Here is an 18,042-nt window from a genome sequence, read left to right as displayed (position 1 = left end):
AAGGCTGAGAAAAGGAAAATAGTAAGAAAAAAGACATAAAAAAGCCAGAAGTAATTGGACAAATGAGAATTAAAAAGTGATCATCAGGAAAACAGGGAAATTCACAAATAGTAATTATAACTATGGGATGTTTATAGTTCTCTTTGTGGCAGCAAAGAAATGGAAATTGCAGGAATCCCCATCAATTGGGGAATGACTAAACAAGTTGTGCTGTATGGTTGTGATGGAGTACTGCTGTCCCACAAGAAATCATGAATTCAATGATTTTTAAAAAGCATGGAAAGATTTACATGAAATGGTGAAGAACAAAGTGAGCATAACCAAGAGAACATTTTCAATGCATAAAACAACATTGATTTTGTGCATAAAATATGTATTTAATGCATAAAATATGTATTAGTATGTCTTTAGTGAAAATAAAAGACGGAATTTTTTTCCCATTCAAATTCATGAACCTTCTAATATCTATGAAAGACTCTTTGGGGAATCTGAGGATGGCAGAAAAGGAGCTCCTGTCTTAGATAAATTATCTCATTTGATCCTTATTATAAATTTGTGTGATAGGGCCGATTACTTTCCCAATTGAACAGATAAAGCAACTGAGGCATAGAAAAGTTACATGACCTACCAAATGTCGTGGAGTCATTAAGTGTCTGAGGTAGGATCCAATGCAAGTCTACTTGAGTTCAAGCCCAACACTCCATCCTTTGCCCCAAACCTGCTTCTATAAAGCCTATTGTCTTTATCAAGGTAAAAAGGTCATGGCTTTGGCTATACAAATGGCAGCATTAACACTTGAAAGGTAAGTCCTACCAAGCCCTTGTATAGATTGCTTATTTTTGAGTTATTGGTCCATTCCATTAGATTGCTCCCTTTAATGATCCTTTTGTTTCCAAGGAGATCATTTTCAGTAAATAATACCCAATATTCAAATGAACCAGATGAGACAAGATGGGGGGAGGGGAGAGAGGGAAAGACCATTTTTGTTTCGGGATCACAGGTTTTTAGATCTAAATGGGAGTTTGGAGACAAAAATAGTCTAACCCTTTCATTTGACATTTGAGCAAAGGAAGGCTCAGGGAGTTGAATGGGCTTGCCTGAGGTCACTCAGTAATAAGTGACACAGCTGAATTTGGAACCTAGGTCCAGAATTTCACTTTCTCTGAAGTCAAGTCAAAATGCCTTGTGTTTCCCTGCACACCCCTCTGCCCTCCCACTCCCAAGTCTCCTAGGTTTCCTAGGGACACACAATGTCTTCTGAAGAAGGCAGAAAGATAAAAGCAACTTTTGTTTAAACAGAGAAAACCAGCACCCAGTGCCATAGTGATTCTTGGCTGTTTGTGTGTTTTATGTTATGAGTTTAACCTCCTTTGATTTCTGGGTAAGTTTGAAAAATCATTTTTTTAAATGACAAAAAAAAGTATTAAACCTGGAAATAAAAATGCAAATATTAGGATTCTGACTATGAAGCACACCTGGCTTCTTACTGCCAGTTTTGGTTTAGCTAAATTAGGATTTTCTCTATTGCCCACATGATGGGCTCTAAAAACTCTTTGAGCAGCTGGCCCACTGAGGCAGCATTGGTGACCTTACACCAGTGGTCCTGAATCCATTTCATTCAAATGCAGCCACTTGGATATGGTTCATCTACCAAATACCAAAACCAATGGACTTATGCTGAATTTTTCTGGGCTGTTGTTATTTTTGTGTATTTTTTTTGGGGGGGGCTGATCAGTCTGGTGTCGTTCCTTGGGTAGCTGACATTGCTGTCCTAGAGATAAGAATACTCTTTTCATAAGAACTCCAGATCTTTTCTCCTCTCTAGGCTTCATATGTAAAATGAAGATATTAAATTTAATGGTCCCTGACACCTCTTCCAGCTCTTAATTTCAGATCCTGAGATACTAAGTTGTAATGCTTTGGGAAGCCCAAATATTAGTCATCACTGACCCGTTTGTGGGATGAAAAGTAGATATAGCTGGATCAGGAGCTTATGACTTGTCTGGGTGGATCCCTGAATATTATTCACTTAGCTGCTTGGAAAATATGGCTTATCATTTAAAATAGCTGTTGTCAAAGTATGGTATGGAACGATTTACTAAGACCTTTAAATTTTGGACCATGTGATCCAAACTAATTTCATGATAATTCTAAGACATCTGAGTTTCTAAAATGATAAATATCAATAGACATAAGCCACATAAACAAAATTTAGATAGAGAGGCTCAATATTTTTAAGAGAATAAAGGGTTCTGAAAAGCAGCTGTGTTCAAAGCCACTTACTAGCTGTGTGAGCCTGGGTAGGTCACTTAACCCTATTTGCCTCAGTTTTCTCACCTGTAAAATGAGCAAGAAAAGGAAATAGCAAAACCCTCCAGGATCTTTGCCAAGCAAATCCCAAATGGAATCACAAAGAGTCAGAATGACTGATATGACTAAACAACAACAACAAAAAAGAGGTTTTGAGACTAAAACATTTGAAAACCACTAGCTTAATCTATCATTTTGTGGAAGGGTCCGATGTTTCTGGATTTTATAACACAAAACCTAGTGCTTTCAAGGAATAATAATGGTAGTGATGACAATAATTAGCATTCTCCAGAGCTTTACTTTTACATAGAATTTTCTTGATAAATGTAGCAACAATAACAGCATCAAGAGAATGTTTTAAGGCTTGCAAAGTTCTTTAAATGTGTCATTTCTGTTGATCCCTACAAGAATCCTGTCAGGTAAGATGATATTATTAATACCCATTTTACAGATAAGGAAAGTATTTTTCAGAGATTTATTTGAGCTCACAGCTAGTAAGTATCTGGGTCAGAATTTGAACTTCAGTCTTCCTAATTCCAGGTCCAGCACTCTATCCACTGTACCACTTAGATTCCTTTCAAGTTTATTACTGAAGGTTTCATTATTCATATTCTATAGCCTATCAAATTAAGTATTAGAGAAATCAAGTGATTTGCCCACACTGCACAGTCAGTAATACTAGAGATGAACATAAATCTTCAAACCCATGTCATAATTTTTATATTTTGATTCAATCTAATGACAAAATTTGTGTGATCTTGGCTAAGTTATTTCCCACTGCATCTTGGTTTCCTCATTTGTGAAATGAAAGGGTTAGAGAAGGGGCCTCTGAGTTTCCTTCCAGATCTGAATATATATTTTTTAAAATTTGGAGTTATCTTCCAAATATTCCTAATCTCCCTTAATATGTAGTAACTCTCTACCTGAACCATGCTCTCTCTAAAAGAATATATTCACTAAGCTTAATTAAATGCATGATAATAGACAAACTAGTGTGTAACCTGTCAAGCGTGGGGGAAAGTGTCACACACACACAAAGAAATTGACAGCTCTCATAACTCTTAAGGATCCGTGATATTTGTGTGTATTTGCTATTTTAGTAGTCTTATGATAGAATCATTGTATTCCTCATATATAGCACTCCCATGGCCATGCTTTTACTGAGCTTACTCTCATGAATAAAATACACTCCTTTCTCTCCTCCATCTCTTAGTATTCCTACTTCCCTTCAATGCATAGCTTGAGCACCACCTTCAATATAAAGCCTTTCCTGATCCCTGAAGCTACTGGTAATATTAATAATAGCATAGTAATGATAATTATAATAACAACAGCTGCATTTACATACTATTTTGCTGTATATATTTTGTAGATAATGATACATGTTGTCTCCCATCATCAGATTATAATCTCCTTGAGGGCAGAGACTATCCTACTGTTACCTTTGTATTGCCCGAACCTGGTATGAAATAATCTCTTAATAAATGCTTGCTGGGAAACAATTTTTATAGCTAATATTTCTGATAAAGGCCTTATTTCTAAAATTTATAGCGAATTGAGTCAAATTTATAAGAAATCAGGTCATTCCCCAATTGATAAATGGTCAAAGGACATATCCTTTGATATGACAGACAATTTTCAGATGATGAAATAAAAGTCATTTGTAGTCATATAAAAATGTTCTAAATCACTGTTGACCAGAGAAATACAAATTAAGACAACTCCGAGATACTACTTCATACTTATGAGATTGGCTAAGATGACAGGAAAAAAATAACGATAAATGTTGGAGGGAATGTGGGGGAATTAAGACACTTATGCATTGTTGGTAGAGTTGTGAACTGATCCAGCCCTTCTGAAGAGCTATTTGGAACTTCAGCCATAGGACTATAAAATTGTGCATACCCCTTGATCCAGCAGTTTCTCTACTGGCTCTATATCCCAAAGAAATCATAAAAAGGGGAAAAGGATCCACATGTACAAAATTTTTTTGTGATAGCAAAGAATTGGAAATTGAATGGCTGCCCATCAATTGAGGGATAGCTGAATAATTTGTAGTATTTGAATATAAAATATTATTGTTCTATAAGAGATGATAAGCAAGCCAATTTCAGAAAAGCCTCAAAAAAGTTACATGTACTGATGCTGAGCAAAGCAAACAGAACCAGGAAAACATTGTGCACAGTAACAACCATATTGTACAAGGATCAACTATAACTGACTTAGCTTTTCTCATCAATGCAGTGATCTAAGTCAATTCCAATAGACTTGGGATGGAAAATGTCATCTGCATCCAGAGAAAGAATTATAGCGACTGAATGTGGATCAAACCATTCATATTTTGGTTTGTTTTTTATTTCTTGTGAATTTCCCCCAATGTTTTGATTTTCTTTTACAATATAATTAATATGGAAATATGTTTAAAGTGGTAGTATGTGTATAGCCTATATCATATTTCTTGCTTTCTTGGGGAGGAGGAAGGAAAGGAAGGAGAAAAAAATTGGAACTCAAAATCTTGTATACAATTGGAAAAAATACTATGAAGTGAATAACAATAAATAAATAAATGCTTGTTGGGTGATTGACAGATGAAGGGGGTGAATGATTTTTGTTCATAGACAAATAACTGGGAAATATCAGAGATGGGATGGGAATAGAGTTCAGAGTTCATTTCAAACATTGCCTTCTACATGGTTTTTCCTGAGCTCTCCAAATGCTGGCACATCCACATAATTAATTACCTTGTTGTTTTTTAAAAATATATATATTTTAAATACTTATGTATATACATGCTATGTCCCACAATCAAACAATAGCTGGTGGTAAGCAACTGAGAGGCTAACTGAGTGGGGCATAGACCCACACTCAATGGTATGCTTGGTAGGAACAGAAATTCAAGCCAGGTCTTACTGAGTCCATGGTCAACACTGTTCACTATGCTTATTTGTCTATCATCATGCATTTAAACTTAATGAATACATTCTTTTAGGAAGGGGATGGTTTAGGAAGAGAGTTACTTAAGGGAGTTTAGTTTAAGTTATTAAGGGAGATTAGGAATATTTGGAAGAATAATTCCAAATTTTTAAAAACATATCTTTAGATCTTTAGAAGGAAACTCAGAGGCTTCTTCTCCAATGCCACCATCTCATAAATGAGGAAACCAAGATGCAGAGAGAGATAACTTCTCTAAGGTCACACAATTAGCATTCAGCAGAGTTAGAATCAAAAGAATCACTGAAAAATATATTTTCTTTGTAATTTTTGTTAATAGGATCCAATTAAACTGAGAGGCTGTTTATATGAAAGCTTACATGTTAGGTGCCATAGAGAGAAAGACCTTGTACTTTAAGATTCATCTAAGAATGAAAAGTTGCAAAGCAGCCATCTTTGGTTCCATTTCCAGCTTTTTCATTATTTTCTTTAATAATGGTTAATTTTAAGAGAAGGGGAAAAGCAGACAACTCTGGAGCTGCATTTCATATGTGAGCCATCAAACCCATTTGGACCTAATGTTATGCCACATGGCGAGACCTTGTGGAAAAGCCAAGCTCCCTTTAAGAGGAGGAAAACTCACCAGAAAAATGTCTCGTCTCCTAGTTTGTAAGAAGCCAGAAGTAGAAATCCATAGTCAGTTCAATTCAGCAGGCACTTATTTAGTGATCACTGTATGCCTGGCTGAATGCTGGGGATAGAAAAGCAAAAATTTAAATAGTCCCCATCTTCATATATCTTACATTCTATCGGAAAGAAACTCCACAAAGAAATAACAGAAAATATATGCAATAACCTAAACAAAGGACTAGCATTTATCAAGTGCCCACTATGTTCCCATACAGATGTGAAGACCAAAAACAAAACAAAAAAAAAAAAAAAAAAACCTTCCTGCCCTCAAAAAGCTTATATTTGCTGGGAGAAAAAAACAAACCCATCCACAAGTGAATAAATACTGAATGTGAACAGCAGTTATACAGAGCAATTTCAAGAGGGCAAGAGGTCTAATCTGAAAAGACCTCTTTCACTTTCTTCCCTATGTTCACATCAGCAACTTTAACCTAGTATCAGAACATGATGACAAGTATCTCATCTATTAACATGATGAAAGCTTAGTTTCAATATTAATTGGGTTCAATTATTCTCCCTCCCTCTTCCCCTCTCTCTCTCTCTCTCTCTCTCTCTCTCTCTCTCTCTCTCTCTCTCTCTCTCTTTCTCTCTCTCTCACTCTCTCTCCTCCTCCTTCTCCTCCTCCCTTTTCCCTCCCTTTTTCTCTCTTCCATCCTTCCTTCTCTCCCTCCCTCCTTCTCCCTTCTCTCTCTCTCATTCTCTCTCTTTCTCTTCCTCCCTCCCCCCTCTCTTTCTTACTTTGCTCCTCCTCTTTCTCTCTTTCTCTTTCTGTCTCTGAGTCTCTTTCTTTCTCTCTCCTGCCTTCTCCCTTTCTTCTTTATTTCTCTTTCTTTCTTTCACCTCCTTCTTTTCTTCCTCTTCCTCCTCCTTTCTTTTCTTCTCCAGCTTATCTCTCTGAAAGAGAGGAGGAGGGGTCTTATTGAAACCAATCCTTCAGTTTGAGTCTTAGAGATGCTTTGGGGACCCACTAGAAGGCCAGAGTAAGGGGAGAGGAGTGAATAATAAAGTTTTTACTTTCTTCCTAGGAAAAAAATACCCCTCGTTTCCCATCCCCCCATACACACCAATGACAATTAATTATCCTCTTAATTATAGTGAACAAAATCCAGTTGACATATGGCCTTTTAACCTCTCATAAATGTCACATTTTCTTCTCATTAAAATCATAAATGAGAAAGCATAGGCCTCCTTTGTTGGTGGTAGGAATTGTTTTGTCCAGACTTGTCTACTTGGGCTAAGAACAGCTAGGGGAGGTCTCCCTGGGGTCTCATTTGGTGAGAATGGCCCATTGTGGACACTCAGCCCCTCTCTCTGAGTGTCCACAATCATATCATAATAAGGATAGCTGATATTTATAAGCTCTTTGAACTTTACAAAGAGATAGCAAGACATAGTTGATGAAGAACCAGCTTCTGGTCCATGACAGTCGACTTTAATATTGACTTCAAATAGTCCCCACCTTAATAAATCTTACATTTTATCGGAAAGAAACTCCACAAAGAAAGTTTGAAGTTCAAATTCTTCCTGGCTGTGTAATCTTTGGGCAAGTCACTTAAATTCTGTTCATCTCAGTGTCTTCATCTGTAAAATGGGATTGGTAATGTCACCTAGCTCTCAGGATTGTTGTTGGGATTAAATGAGATATCTGTGAAGAGCTTTGTAATACTCACTGCTAGTTATTCAATGACAAGATTTGACAACAGATATGTGGGGTTAGTGTAAGTGAGGAGTTGAGCGTGACATGGAGGTTGTAAGCCTGGATGACTGGGAGGATGGTAAAATTTCCAAACATCATCAGATGGTTGGAAAGAGGGAAGGGTCTATGGAGAAAAACAGTGAGTTTTATTGAACAGGATGGATTTGAGATCCTTAGGAGGCATTTGATGGAAGATGTCCAAAAGGTGGTTGCTGCTATTGGACTCAAGCTCAGGAAAATGACCTTGGGAAAGGCAGATGCCATTTTCTTTTCTTTTTTTTTACAGATGAGAAAACTGAAGTGACTTAGCTAAAGTCATAAAATTAGAAAATGGTAGTGTCAGTTTTTTACCTCAAATTCTCTAGCTCTAAGTCTGAAGCTATTTCAATTGGACCTGGTGGCCTCTGGATACTTGGGCAAATGATAAATATGTGTGCATAATAAGCACAGACATGCCATCAAAAATACATCTTGAAAAAGAATCAAGATGTGTGGCTAAGCACACTTGGAAGAAGCTCCTTTGAAGAGACTGTTCCTCCATCAAAGTCCTTCCTCCTCATGATGTGGAAGAGACACTGGCTAGAGAACAGAGAAGGTCCAGAAAAGTCTGAAAGGCTTTGAGAACAGATGTGATCATGGTCTTTTGGTGGAGGAGCCAAGATCTCTGAAGGGCAGAAACTGCTTTGTCTGTTTAGCTCTGAATTGAATTGAATTAAGTTGACTGGTTCAAATCCAAGCTGGTGGTCACTAGGAAGGGATGCTTGAGGGAGAATTCCTGCCTCAGGGGACCCTCTACCATCCTTTATGTTTCTAAGAAGACAAAATGGAAGGTTGTGTTGAAGGAAAGCAATGTGGGAAGTGGAGGGTAGTAGACTTCATGAAGGAATCTGAGCTCCATTCTGTGCCAGCACTTTCCCCTCTCTAGGTAAGATTTCCTCTAACTCAGGGTTTGTACTGCTACCCATATTGCATTTCTGTTCAGTGTTCCTCCTTAGATCCATTTTAGGTGAAAGCTGAATAAACTCCTAGAGTACCTAATTGCTTCAGCCCATAACACCCATCTTGTCTCATAGGAAACCACTTGATTCCTACTGATTTTGCCTTTATCCCCTAATTTCTCCTCTCTCACACAATCTTTCCACTTCCTGGCAGTGACACAATGGAGCTGAAAAGCTTAAGAAATCCAGAATGACTACAGGACTCAACTATTTTATGCTCAGGAGGAACAAAAAGAGCTTCTGGGCTGCTTCATAAGCATGGAAAGAACATCAAAGATGGCAAAGAATTAGAGAAAGGATAAGACAGTATGGAACTTGGAGTAAAGTCAATTTGATTCAATTCAACAAGAATTTTTTTCCGAGAAGATCTGCTTTACTCATATTTAATAGTATTTTGTTTTTCCAAATACATGCAAAGACAATTTTCAATATTCACCTTTGCAAAACATTGTGTTCCAAATTTTTCTCCCTCCATCCCCCTCCCACCTACCCAAGCAATCTAAAATACATTAGATACATATAATTCTTCTAAATATATTTCCATATTCATCATGCTATGCCAGAAAAATCAGATCAGAAAAGAAAAAAATGAGAAAGAAAAAAAAACAAGCAAACAAACAATTGCAACAAAAGGTGAAAATACTATGCTTTGATCCTCATTCAGTCTCTATAGTTTTCTCTCTGGATACACATGGCATTTTCCAACACAAGTGAATAAGCATCTATTAAACACCTACTTTCTGGCACTGGAGATATAATAGGTATGTTACATAACTATTGTACAAAAAAGTGAAAAGGGAAAGAGAGCTAGAGAAGAAATGAGAAAAGGCTTCTCAAATAGTACCATCTAAGTCAAATCTTGAAGGAAAACAAGGATATACAGAGGGAAAGAAGTGTGTAAAAGTGGAAGGAAAGGTGACTGCCATAGACAAAGGTGTGGATGTAGAAGATGGAGTGACGAGTTCATGGAAATATCAATAATCTAGTTAGCTGGAATATGGAGTTTATGGTGGGTAATAGTATGGAGTCGGACTGGAAAAGTAAATGAAAATCTAGAGGCCCCGAGTCTCAAGCTGAATTGAAAGAGACTAAAAGAAAATTAGGGGTTCAAAGAGGTGGAAATGAAGAGGTAGAGCATTCCATGAATGAGGGGATAGCTTATACTCAGGGAAAAGTATGGGAAATAGAACATCATAAGGGAGTAGCAAGTATGCCGTTCTTAATGAATCAAAATTGTGTAAGAAGTGGAAAGATGTCTGGAAAGATAGTTTGGGGCCTGATTGTCAGGGGCTTTAAATGCCAAATAAAGGAATCTGTGTTTTATCCTACAGGCAACAAGGAGCCATTGGGGCTTCTAGAGAAGGAGAGTGATGTGGTCAGATCTACATTTTAGGGTTATTACTCTGGGAACCATATAGAGGAAGGACTGGACTGAGAGAAGACTAAGAAGAGGAAGTCCCATTGGCCAGCTGTTGAAATGGAAGGTGGTGAGGGAGGTTCTGCTGTAGTGTGAGTAGAGAGAGGGGGATGAATGTGAGAGAGCTTATGAGAACAGAATCAAGACTTGTCAGATGCTGTGTAAAGTGTAAGGAAGGGAAGAAAGAGAGACAGTGGGATGAGTGGGGGGGGAAGTTTATTGTCCCAGGAGATTTCTGTTGCCTTGGGAGTTACTAATTTTCAAAGGTTGAAATTTTAGGATGAATGAAATATAGCAAATAAAAAAATTGAATAGATATATTATTGATTTTTTTAGTTCCCTAGCATTTGTACTACATCCACACATTTTAGTAAGTGCCAAATCTTTCTCTTTTCAAATAGTAAAACTACCCCTTCCAGACTAATAGCCCAATCTTACTCATGTATATTTTTTCTTTTTCTTTTTTTAATATTTAATTTATTTTTTCTGAACTTGAGAAATAAAGCAAGCATTTCCATAACATAGTAGAATAGAAAAAAATTGTTCATGAAACTACCTTGATAATAGTAGAAACTTACAATTCTAGAGATCTTAAAGGTTTGCAAAGTGTTTAGTATACATTAGAAGCAATGTGGCACGATGGATAGGGCTTTGGCTTTGGAATCAGGAAGCTCTATCTCTGGCTGTATGACCATCTATAAATCACTTAACTTCTCAGTGCACTGGGCAATTTTCTTAGCCTTAGTTGCAAAGATAGTGCCAACCTGCAGTGGTGGGGGGAATGTCCTCATCTGGGAGTTCCTTATCCCAGTGAAATCCTCCCTCCAGATCCTGTTCTTATAAAATGTTGTTGATTAGTCAGTATGTCTGACTCTTTATGACCCCATTTGTAGTTTTCTTCCTAAAGATACACTAGTTATTTGTCATTTCTTTTCCAACTCATTTTACAGATAAGAAAATTGAGCCAAAAAAGGTTAAGAGATTCATCCAGAGTTACATAGCTAGTAAGTCTCTGAGGCTGGCTTTGAACTCAGGTCCTCCTGAATGCAGTCTTGATGCTCTATCCACTAGCTTCCCTGCCCCATCCCTATCGACATTAACTCATACAATCTTCACAACAATTAGGAGTTGAGCATCATTATATATATTTTTTAAATAAAACTATTTTTCAGGTGAAAAATTGAGGCTGAAGGAAACTAAAGTGAGACAGCAAATAGGAGAGACAGAATTTGAACCCCTGTTTTCTACCTTTAAATTTCATAAAGCACTTGCCATTACATGACCTCCTATCTTCCTCCTCAAATTGCTACGTGTCCTATATTTGAAGTGCATTAAAATGAAATTTGTTTTAAGAATTTCTGAACACTTCACACCTCCTTTGAGACAGCGGCATCCCGGGGTGTTCTCACAAAACCAGGGCTCGGAATCGTTGGCTTTGAACAGTGAAGAAACAGATGAGTTTTTCCTCTCGGATTGTCTTTGGGTAGAGTTCTGCAGACGCTGCTCTACAAGCAAAGCCCTGATGCTGTGGAAAGAGCTTCCTTGGGTATCACCCACTGGGCTCCCACCTCTTCTCCCTTTCTCCCCTGCTTTGTTTACCATATGCAAACCACTCCAAAGCTCATGAATGTGCATTTCCAACGCTGACACCTTTCTCCCAATGAAATCCTGTCTCCCGTCTCCTACCACGGTCGGGTTTTTAGCACAAGGAAGATGGCAATGACCTTCTGAACCGCTCTGCTGTTAGACTTCGCCAAAGTGACTCATGAAATACTTGCCGAGGAATCACGGGAGAAAACAGCTCAGCAAGACGGTGCCCCAACTTAATAATAGGGAAAAGACATTTTCAAAGGACTGTGCTGCGTTTCTTTTGAAGACGCGGCTCCTGGTTTTCAAGGTATCTGACCTGACCTGATTGAATTCTGAAATAAGCAGAGCTGAAAGAGAGACCCTGCATGTGTTATCATGATGTGCTTTGCGGAGGCGAAGCCCAAACACGTCCCCCCGGCAAATGAAATGAGCGCTCCATGGTGAGTTCAGGGTGGCCCATTTCAGAGTGGAACCTTTTAAAACATAAATATGACAATTTCTGGAGCTGTTAAGTAGGCCACTCATCCACTTACCAGCCAATAAATGGTTCTTTCTTTCTGTTTACTTGCAACCTTCTCTGGTTCTTTTATCTCCCTCCGTGTCTTTATTCTATATTCTATTTTTTCCAGAAACGGTTAATTATGCAACACTGGAGAGACCACACCTTATTTCATCGGATTACCCCCATGCAAATGAACATGCTTCACTTCCATCAACACTGATGAATCCCTCACTCGGTGCTAGGCACAGAGTAAATCCACGGACAAACAAAAATTTATGGAATCTTGCAGTTCCCCATAGCTTGAAGGCTCACCTAGAATGCTCCCTAACCTTCATAATTCCACTCAACCAACACTTATTAATCCCCCAGTAGGTAATAGTCACATAATAAATCCATTGACACATATTTTTATGAATTTTCCAGGTCCCCCATATATACCTGAAATGCCCTTTACCCTCATGTCCATCTTCTGACATGGTGACCAATTTTCAAAGTCTGATGCTCAAATGTTACCTCCTCCATGAAGCCTTCCTTGGGAGGAGGGTGGGAATGAGCAGAAAGAAATGCATGTCGGTCTGTTTCTCTTTTTGTTCCTCCTATCACTCTTAGAAGGCAATTATTCAATCAAAAGTCATTTATGAAGCACTGTGTACCAGGTTAAGTGAGGTGGATACAAAGGGAGGCAGAAAAATCTCTACCATCAAGGAACTCATGTCTTAATGGCAGAAGCAAGCATGGGAATAACAGCGTACATACATATGCAGCAGATCAAAGATCTCTTAGCACTTTGAAAAAATTATAATAATAGCTGTTATTTAGGTAGAATTTTAAGGTTTATAAAATGCTTTCTCACATTAGACCCTTGTAGTAACTCTGTGAAGAGATGCTATTGTTATGTCTGTTTTCAAGATGAGCAAACTGAGACTATGAGAGATTAAGATCTCACAACTAGTATTTGAGGGAGAATCATAACTCATTAACTTAAAATTTATAAGGGTTCTTATAGGTCATTGAGTCCAATCCCTTCATTCTGCAAGTGAGGATTGAAGACCAGAGAGGTTAAATGTCTTGCATATGATCACACAACTAATAAGTATCTGAGGAAGGATTTCTTGACTGGAGATTTGAAACTCTTACTAGTGATACTAGCTAACAGAGGAATGTAAGAGCATATTTGAAAAAAAATTTAAAAAATAATAAAAAAGAGCACATCTGCTCTTGAGCCTGAGTTCACATCTGCCTCAGACACTGTGATTATGGATAAGTCACTTCAGTTTTCCTCAATTTCCTCAACTGTAAAGTGGAAGTAATAACAACAAGATTTCTGACGATCAAATGAAATAATTTTTGTAAGACGCTGACCACAGGTCTGACAAATTATAGGTGATTAGTAAATGTTTCCCCCCTTTTCCTTCCCTCCCCCCATTTTTATTTGGCATGAGCTCTGTCATGATCATGTTTGTTTTGATATATTTCTATGAGAAGATCCAGTTACATAGCACTCATCTTAGATAAGATTTTATAAAACTATCCGATCCTATAAAGTTTTTATTGTTATCTCATCACCAAATTTTGAATCTCAGCTTCTGCACCATTCACTTACAAGTTCTTCATTGTCCTTCTCCTTCTTGGAAGATTATGAACAATACCCACACCAATCTACCTCAAAGGATGCTCAATTTTTTGCCCATTAGGCTGTATTCTTGCCTATCTGTCTTGGTTTCCCATTTGAATCCTGAGGAAATGTAAACATGTAACAGAAACATTTCAGTCCTCCTAAATGCTCACTCACTATCTGGAATGCTCTCCCTCTTAACTCCTGCTTCCTAGAATCCCAGCTTCCATTACCACCTCCTATAAGAAATCTTTCCTACTAAGATGCCATCTCTCTCTGGTGTTTCACACTCTTTTTCTAGTGAAATTACTTTTTATTTTGTTTATTTGTTTGTTTGTTTGTTTGCTGAGGTGTTTGGGGTTAAGTGACTTGCCCAAGGTCACACAACTAGGAAGTGTTAAGTGTCTGAGGTCAGATTTGAACTCAGGTCCTCCTGACTTCAGGGCTGGTACTCTAACCACTGCACCAACTAGCTGCCCCACTTATTATTTTTTACATACACTTTCTACCTGTGTGCAGACTATCTCACTCCATCCAGCAGAATGAAAGTTCTTTATAAAGTCAGGGAAGTTTAATATTTGTTTTTATATTCTAAATAACTAGTGCAATTCTTCATTCCTAGTAGGTACTAATAAATTTTTGTTTCTAAGTTGCACTGGTTCTAAAAGGGTTACATTTGTATGCTTGTACATAGACTTCCTACTAGACTGTGGGATTCTTTAGACACTGGAGATACTCTTGCCTACTATCCAGGAATAGGGCACATACAGAAAAAAATAGATATCAGATATCTTTCTTTAGATTCCCAGGATTTAACACAGTTCATTATATGTGTTGTTGTCCAGTTATTTTCAATTATGTCCAATTTTTCTTCCTCCCCCCCACTTGGGTTTTTTTTGACAATGATACTCAAGTGATTTGTCATTTCTTTCCCAAGTTCACTTTACAGATGAGGAACTGAGGCAATTAGTATTAAGTGACTTGTTCAGGATCACACAGATGGTAGGTATCTAAGGCTGTATTTGAACTCAGGTTTTATTATCTCCAGCCCTGGTACTTTATTCACTGTACTACTAAGAAACCCTTTCTTCTACAAAATTAAGCATTTAATTAATACTTATTGACTGGTTAACTAAAGATACACTATCAACTAAAGACTCTAACTAATGTCAGGGAGAGTAGTATTCCAAACAAAGATTAAATCTGTGCTTTGGACTCCCAAGTAGCTGATGCCAAATAGAAGTCCATCGCTTCTATCAACTATCTGACTGAGGGTCAGAAGTTCCTTGTTAAATTTTAATTTAACTCTTTATGTCAAAGCCCATTTCAGCGGATTTTGCCAAGAGAACACCAGAGATTCTATGGAGGGTATGGCTACAAAACCGACTTTATTCACAAGAGCTTCTTTAGATTGGTTTGCAAATGAATTTGAAAAAAACCACAAAAACTAAGGAAGAAGGCAAAATCATTGTCCTCCATGCTTCTGATTCATATATTTGTTATATTTAAAAAAAAAAAAGAAATGGCAACAAATCTTTGCCTTTTGTACCATATCCTGGATAATGTAAAGCCTTCCTTTCTCCCTACATTTTCTTTTTGGGGAACTGGACACTTGATTTCTTTGATGTAGGAAGCGCTGAATAAAGAAGTTCCTTTTCTTTACCAATACAGAGCAGCATGTCATCTGCAAGTTTTGCCTCATCAATCAGCTTTGGGCATTGAGACCTCCAGTGGTTTGCCCACATGTAGCCAGTATAGGTAACCCCCATATTTATATGAAAACTAAGAATATCTTTCTAGAAAACTTCAGTTTGGGAAGAGGAGATGTCAATTGCAATTCTTCAGATCAAGAATGCAAGACAAAATGCATAAGTTATGTGTGTGTGCAAATGATAATCAAAATTTTGAAATAAATGCCATGAAACATTGTCAAAATTGGTTTTCAGTACATTATCTATTTGTGTCAGGTTGCACCAGCCAAGGATACAAAGGGGAAGCATGAGACAGTGGGAAGAGGATGAAATATAGAATCAGAGAACCCAGACTCAGAGATCTCACCTTTGCCGCTTACTACTTGGATAGCTTTGAACAGATCTCTTAACTCTTCCTGGAAATCCATTTCTGCTAATAGATAGATAGATAGATAGATAGATAGATAGATAGATAAATGAATAAATAAATAAATAGATAAATAAATGAATGAATAGATGAATGAATGAATAAATAAATAAAGTAAGGAGATGAGATTCAGCTCTAAATTTTATGGATCTAAAGTCTTTTCTCTCCCTAAACCTCAGTTTCTTGCTTTGTAAAATGGAGGAGTAAGATAAAATGATGGCTAAGCCACTTCCAGCTTGAAATTTATGATACAAAATCCACTGTTTAATTACATTAATTAAAACTGAACTCAGTTTCCTTCTCTGTAAAGTAAGTAGGTTGGAATACATGACATCTAAGATCTTTTCCAACATGAATACCATGCTCTTGATGCATTTCCCCCTCCTCCAAGAAAAAGACCATGGAAAATAAATACATCAAATCATCTCTCCTCTTCTGTCCCTCAAATGTCCCCTTCCCTTCTCCCTCTCCCCAAAAAGTAGACTGGAAACCAAATAAACACAAATCCATGCCTGCAATTGTCAAAGCAGCTTTTGCCCCCAAGGAGGCTGGACATTTCTCCCCTTCCTGATGGTATTCAGGAAGTCCTGCTCAGCTCAATTTTCACTTACCTTCGCATCACAATTTACCCCCAGACAGTGTATAATTTAGGGCAATTATCTCTCTGATGTCTCTCAGTACCCTCCCCCGAAATTCCCACTCTTCCCACCCTCCTTCCCTCCACTTAAAAATGTTTTCAGATCAAGCCACAGACAAAACCTGAACGGGAGCCAAACTCACCTGGGACGCCAGACGCAGAAGGTTGACGTAACCCAGAGAACAAGGCCCAGGCCTGACAGAGCCAAAGGAAACACTTAGCCCAGATGGGAATGTCTGCTGACAGGTCAATCAACCAGAAGAGGTGCCTAATTGTTGTGGATGCAGCTCCTGTATTTGGTAATGCATGTATACAACCATCCTAACAACCAAATCTCTTGGAAAAGGGGGGATGGCAAACATAGCCTGGTTTGGGGGGAGGAAGACCAGCAGGATGAACTTTATATTTGTCCTGATTGTGCTTGAGCTTTATTTTCTAAAATGCCATAGCATGGATGGCATCGACAGGGAAGGGAAACCCAAACTTGGGAGTATTTAAGAGTCTCGTCTCATTCTAGACCTATTGTTATGAAAATATTTTGTTTGTCATTAATTATTCAATTTAATAATCATTCACTCAATCAACCAACAAGCATTTTCCAAGTCCCACTCTGTGCCAGGTTCTGTGCGTACAGATACACTGAATGAAAAACATCTCTTGTCAGAGGGAACTTGTCTTCTTGGGGCTGCAAAGTGCTTTATGTCTGTTTCCTCATTCAACCCTCACAATAATGCTAAGGGGGAGATGCTATTATTGTCCCCATTGTACAGATAAGGAAACTAAGATGCTATTATTGTCCCCATCATACAGATAAGGAAACTGAGATGCTATTATTGTCCCCATTGTACAGATAAGGAAGATGAGACTCTTAGCTAGAGTCTAAGGCAGGATTCAAACTCAGTTCATTCTAACTGCAATCAGGAGAGCATCAATTTGCTGTTACATCACATAGCTGTTTCTGCAATTCAATCCAATAACTTTTATTAAGCATCTGATGTGAATAAGGTGAGAGATAATAGATTTAGCACATCAAGGACTGGACTTAGCATTAGAAAGATGGGGCTGACTCTGATACATGTTGGCTGTGTAACCCTGAATAAGTTACGTAGCTTCATAGTGTCCCAGAGAATTCCAGTCAATCAATCAATAATTATGTATTAAATATCTACTGTGTGCAAAGCTCTGGGATGCAAAGACCTTCTCTTTGCACTTGCCCTACCCAGGGAAGTCACTCATGGCTAACACTGTGATGTACAGTGATATACCCAGCTCTCCCTCAGCTGCCTTGGGGATGCTAAGTGCCGCTTGAAAGGGAGGGGAGCACTGTCCTTAAGTTTTCTCTTCCATGACTTAACCCTTAAGCACCCACTAGGGACCAGCTAGTTCTAAGAGCTGAGAATACAAACATCAATATGAGACAGTTTCCACCAGGAACTTTCATTTAGATAGATAGATAGATAGATAGATAGATAGATATGTAGATAGATATAGGTATCTATCTATCTATCTATCTATCTATATATATATATTCATTTTGG

This window comes from Antechinus flavipes, chromosome 3 (assembly GCF_016432865.1).
Source record: "Antechinus flavipes isolate AdamAnt ecotype Samford, QLD, Australia chromosome 3, AdamAnt_v2, whole genome shotgun sequence".
Lineage (NCBI taxonomy): Eukaryota > Metazoa > Chordata > Mammalia > Dasyuromorphia > Dasyuridae > Antechinus > Antechinus flavipes.
This window is presented reverse-complemented; position numbering follows the sequence as displayed.